This window comes from Chrysochloris asiatica, unplaced genomic scaffold (genome assembly GCF_000296735.1).
Source record: "Chrysochloris asiatica unplaced genomic scaffold, ChrAsi1.0 scaffold00168, whole genome shotgun sequence".
NCBI lineage: Eukaryota > Metazoa > Chordata > Mammalia > Afrosoricida > Chrysochloridae > Chrysochloris > Chrysochloris asiatica.
The window spans coordinates 6,715,681-6,721,377 of record NW_006408686.1 but is presented as its reverse complement, the minus strand read 5'-3'; positions in this window follow the sequence as shown (position 1 = coordinate 6,721,377).

Sequence of the window (5,697 nt, the reverse complement as noted above, 5' to 3'; positions counted from 1 at the left end):
CTCCGTGGGAGAAAGATGAGGCTTTCTACTCCCGTAAGGATTTACACCCTCAGAAACTCTGTACAGGGTCGCTATGGGTCGGAACCGACTCGACGGCACTTAACAACAACAACAACTGATTAGTGTAGGGTGTGTTTTTAATCGATGTTTTTTGAGATGTAAAAAAGCAAGCAAGCTAGCAAACCAGCAGTTGTTGTTAAGTGTTGTCCAGTGGATCCTGACTCCTACTCACCCTGAATAGGGTTTCAGAGGCTGTAAATCTTTAGGTGAGCACAAAGCCTCATATTTTTCCCATGGAACTGTTGGTAGTTTCAAACTTCTGACTTTGAGATTAGCAGCCCAGTTTGTAACCATTATACTACCAGAGCTCCTTAGCAAACTAGCAGAGATAGGAGAAAAGAGCTGCCATACCATGAAGGGTCTGTTTTGAACTGCAAGGTCGACAGTTCAAACTCACCAGCCGCTCCTGGGAAACCCTATACAGGATCCCTGTGAGTCAGAACTGACTGGGCGGCACTTAACAACAACAAACTATGAAAAAAGAAACTTCTATTTTGAAGGCCACCTGCTTTCGGTATTTCTGTTATACCAGCATGAGATATTGACACATCCACCAAGAAGGGAGTCAGAACACCCTCTGAGTTTCCAACCAGAAGAGGCTTCAGCTCCCAAACGACCTAATCCTTTCCAAACCAGGGACTCTTCATGGGGGCGTCTTTGAACCTAGAAATGCCTATTTGGCACCTTTACTCTTCCCTGGGCCCTGAGAGTCCCCAGAACCATCTGGGTCCCCAGTGCCCTCTACACTGCCCCGAAGTGAAAGCAGAGTCCCTCCCCGCATTGGATTCCAGCCCTGAAACTTTGGCTCACTGTACCTATTACCACTCACCCCAGAGCCCGTCCACTCGGGACTTCCCAAGCAAAGGGACTCTCCTGGGTTCTTGGGACCCCTCCGGTCTGCTCTGGCCACAGCTGGGACCATTCTCACCACTCCCAGTATTGACCTGAAATTGCTCTTCTCCATCATGGATCCTCCAGGCCCTCTGTATCCTAGATCACACCCCAGAATCCACCTGTCTTCATTTCTTAGTGTTTCTAACCCAGAAATGCCACAGTGAGTGGCTTTAACAAACGTGTATTTCCTTGCAGTTTAGAAGGCTAGAAGTCTGAATTTAGGGCACTGGTTCTAGGAAAAGACTTTCTGGGGGGAGGTCTTTATCTCTTCAATGTCTGTTCCATCCTATTCTTCCTGTGGTCTCCATCTTCTCTCCTCTGGGCTTTCTTGCTTCAGTATCTGATCTACTCTTTTCTGTCTCAGAAGAGATGGGTTTGAGATATACCCTTCTTACACTGGCTCCCTATGATAAGTACCAGACTTAGAACTACAAGGTCTGCAATCCGAGCAGACCAGCTGATCCTCCGGAGAAGATTTAAAGCCTCTGAAACCCTATACAGGGTCTCTATGAGTTGACTATAAGTGAGAACTGACTCAATGGCACTTAACAACAATACTGATAAAACCTCATGGATATAACAAAGAAAACTCTATTCCCAAATGAAATTGTATTCACATATATTTGGGAACCAGGTTGGGGTAGGACACAATTCAATTCACTATTCCAGGGCTTTACAAATCGAGTTGTGAACTGCAAGGTCAGCAGTTCGAAACTAACAGTTGCTCCACGGGAGAAAGATGAGGCGTTCTGCTCCCATAAAGATTTACAGCCTCAGAAACTCTGCTCAGGGTCGCTATGAGTCGGAACCGACTCCATGGCACACAGCCACCACCACCACCTTCGTGAGGAAAGGCATCACCGTACAGAAAACATTTGACTTTTGTGCTCTTTTTTTTTTTTTTTTCTTTTTTCTTTGAGTCCTACCAACACCTGAGGCTAATGAGTGGGGGCTGACTAGACCAAGAGGGGCCACTGGAGCTTTGATCCTGACTCATGCATCCTCAGGAGGATGGAAGTGGTGAAGCCTCTAAGAGCCCGCAACATGGAGGCTCAGATCTCGTGTCCTGGTTGGTGCCCATGTATGGGAGAGAGTGGCCGTGTGTCCCTCCTTGGGACTTGGAAGCTATGCACTGTGATCCCGATGTGTCTCTTCATTATATTTACTCTCTGGATTCTGTGAGTCATTCTAGCCAATTATCATCGGCCCTACACGAGTCCTGGTGTGGCGCTGTGGGTTAATGTGCTGAACTGCAAAATGGGCTTAAGCCGCAAGGTTGGGAGTTCAAGATTACCAGCTGCTTCTCGGAAACCCTATACAGAGTCGCTGTGGGTTGGAATTGACCCAATGGCACTTAACAACAAGGGAGTCTTGGTGTGGTGCTGTGGGTTAATGCGCTGGACTGCAAAGTTGGTTTGAATTGCAAGGTTAGTGGTTCAAGCTCACTACGCACTCCTTGGAAATCCTATACTGGGTCACTATGGGTTGGAACTGACTTAATGACACTTAACAACAACAAAGGAGTAGCAGGGACTGGCTGGATTGAAGTAACGCTTATGTCTGGTACCCACTGACCTAGCCCAAGGTGGCTAGGGATAAGAAAAAGAAGGGCAACTGAACTTCCCGGGAAGGGAGGTAGAGATTTCCGTAGGACACAGCTCACACGTGAAATAGGCTTTGGCATCAGAGTGGGTCGTTTTAGTCTCCCTGAGCTGATCTGTACAACTGAACCAAGAGCAGGATTTTCTGGAGTTGTTAAATACCATCGAGTCGATTCTGACCCATAGGGACCCTGTATAGGGTTCCCAAGAAGCAGCTGGTGAGTTTGAACCACCGACCTTGTAGTTCAAATGACTTTGCAGTCTGATGCATTAGCCCACTGCTTTGCTATTATCTTTCTCTACCAGACCTGCCCTGCCCCTTTTAGAGGCTCTTCCTTTGAACCCCAGTTCCAAACCAGTATCTGTTTTGAACAGGGACACTAACCTCTGATAAAATGACCCACTCTCTAGACACTGCGCCCCTTCCCTGAGCCTCTGCTCAGATGGAGTCCCCCTGGGAAATCTCTGTGTCCTCAGGAGTGCCACCCCTCTGGCAGCTCCTCCCAGCCCCCAACCCTCTCTCTTTGTTTGGTATTGGGAAGTGGGGGAGGGAGGCAGGGGCACAACTCTCCTTGACTTTGAACACCCCCTTCCTGGCCCTGGTGATGGAGAGTGGCCTTTGCCTTTGGTGTCTCATTGTACCGACCCACAAGCTGGTGACACTGAAATGATTGTCTCTGGAGCCCTGGTGGCACAGTGGATTAACAGCCAGTCTATCAGGTCAGCAGTTCAAATCCACCAGCCGCCCTGCAAGAGAAGAATGCAGCTGTCTGTTCCCCTAATGATTTACAGCCTTGGGAACACCTTAGAGCAGTTCTACTCTGGTTCCATGAGACCAACTCCCTGGCTGTGAATTTTCCATGAGGCTTAAGGGGCAGCCACCTGGCATGGTGCTACAGGTTAATACGCCGGACTACAAGGTCGGTTTGAACTGCAAGGTTGGCGGTTCAAGCTTACTAGCCGCTCCTCAGAAACCCTTATATAGGGTCGCTGTGAATCAGAGTGGACTAAATGGCACTTAACAACACCTGTCCTTCAGCCTCCTGTAGGATCACCACTGGACTACAAACCACAAGGTGGGTGGTTCAAACCCACCAGCTGCTCCTCAGAAACCCTATACAGGGTCACTATGAGTCAGAACCAACTCAACAGCCCTAAATAACAACAAAAACACCTGGTCTTCACTGGGACATATCAGTACCTCCTCCCCCTCTCCCACCTCCTCCTAGGTCCAGGCTGCTGGTTGGTCAGATAAGGAAACCCAACATAGGCCTGGGTTTAGGTCTCTGCCCAGCAGCTGCCCAGCTCTAGGCCTTAGAGTCCTCCCTCATCTGTGAATTGGGAATAATAGCATTACTGTCTACTTCATCACAATGGTAATAGCCTCATAGGGGACTTATCTCCTAAGAACTTTGTTGTTGTTAAGTGCTGTTGAGTCGGTTCCTGCTCACAGCGATCCTATATAGGATTTTCGAAGCTATACACCTTTGTGGATGCAGAAAGCCTCATCTTTTTCCCTGGTGGGCTCGAACAGCCAATCTTGTGGTTTGCAGTCCAGTGCTTATCCTCCAGAGCCAATCAGCAGAGCAGATTTCAGAGGTAGAAAACCACTATTAACCCCAATTTTTTTAGTCACAGAAACTGAGGTTCAAAGAGGTTAGACAACTTGTCCAAGGTCTCACAGCTAGGAAGGTATACACAGATATGAACCCAGACCACCTGGCCGTAAAGTCCCACACCCCTCACCATCTCCGGGGCTCAGTGTGAAGTGCTGGTGTGTGGAGAAGGCTCAGTGAAGATGGCTACAGTTAATTGTCTGTTGAGGAATCAAGTTGGTTCTCACAATCCTTATGAGTGAAACCGGAAGTCCTGAGTGATTTGATGGAAATCGAAAACCAGAGAAACATTCTTCAGGCAGGTCTCTTTCCACAGTACCAATGATATCCTCTTCTGAGGAAGATGTGAGGTCTGCAGCTAGTGCTGGCAGCCTTGCTACTGGAGAGGCCCTAGGGTTGGGGATGGTACACCCGGAACTGAGAATCAGGAAGGAAAAAGAAAGACTGAGAAACATTATGAATATTTATGCTTGTAGGTACCAGGCCCTGTGGGAACCTGATAAGATTATTACTGTGGTTAGCTGCCTGCCAGTCCAAATCACAACACATGGGGGCACCATTTATGCCAGACAAGGTCAGGGGTAGAGGTGGGGGGGTGTCAGTTTGCCAGCCACTCCTCAGAAGAAAGAGTCTTGGAAACAAAAAGGAACCATTCTGTTTTGTCCCATGGGGTTGATATGAGTAGCAATTGACTCGATGGCAGTGAGTTTAGGATTTTCAAACCTGTGACGTTTCTGGAATGCCTCTGGGTGGGTTCACACCAGTAGCTGAGTGCTTAACTATTTGCAACCACTAAGGACTTCTGGTGTGGCATTGTGAGTGAATGCATCAAACTGCAAAGTTGTTTGAACTGCAAGGTTGGCAGTTCAAGCTCACCAACTGCTCTTCGGAAACCCTATACAGAGTCGCTATGGGTTGGAACCAACTCTATGGCGCTTAGCAACAGCAAAAACACTAACAACAAAGGACTCCACAGATGATTGATTACTAACAGCCAACCAGCCAATCCTCTTGTCCCTCTCCTGGTGACTTTATAGGGTAGAGTAGAACTACATAGGATTTCCAAGGCTGTCAATTTTCCCAATAGTAGACAGCCACATCTTTCTCCTACAGAACGTCTGAAGTCCCTGCCCTCCTAGAGTGACCAACTTCCTAGGAGAGGGAGACAGTAACTAAAGCAATAAACCAAACAGTCTGCTAGAAAGGGGTAAGATGATGTTACAATTTTAAATTAAGTAGTCTTCTGGTTCTTAGAAGATGACAAATTGGTTTCGACTCATTAACGACCCCTTCTAGGGTTTCTGAGGAGTGGCTGGTGGGTTTAAACCACCTATTTTGCAATTCAAATTGACCTTTCAGCTTTTGGGCCATTACATTATCCTGCAGTTCTATACCAGGTCTTGTTAGGTGCTATCGAGTCAGTACCGACTCATAGCGATCCTATGCACAACAGAACCAACACTGCCCTGTCCTGGGCCAACCTCACAATTGAGCCCATTGATACTGCCACTTTGCCAATCCATCTC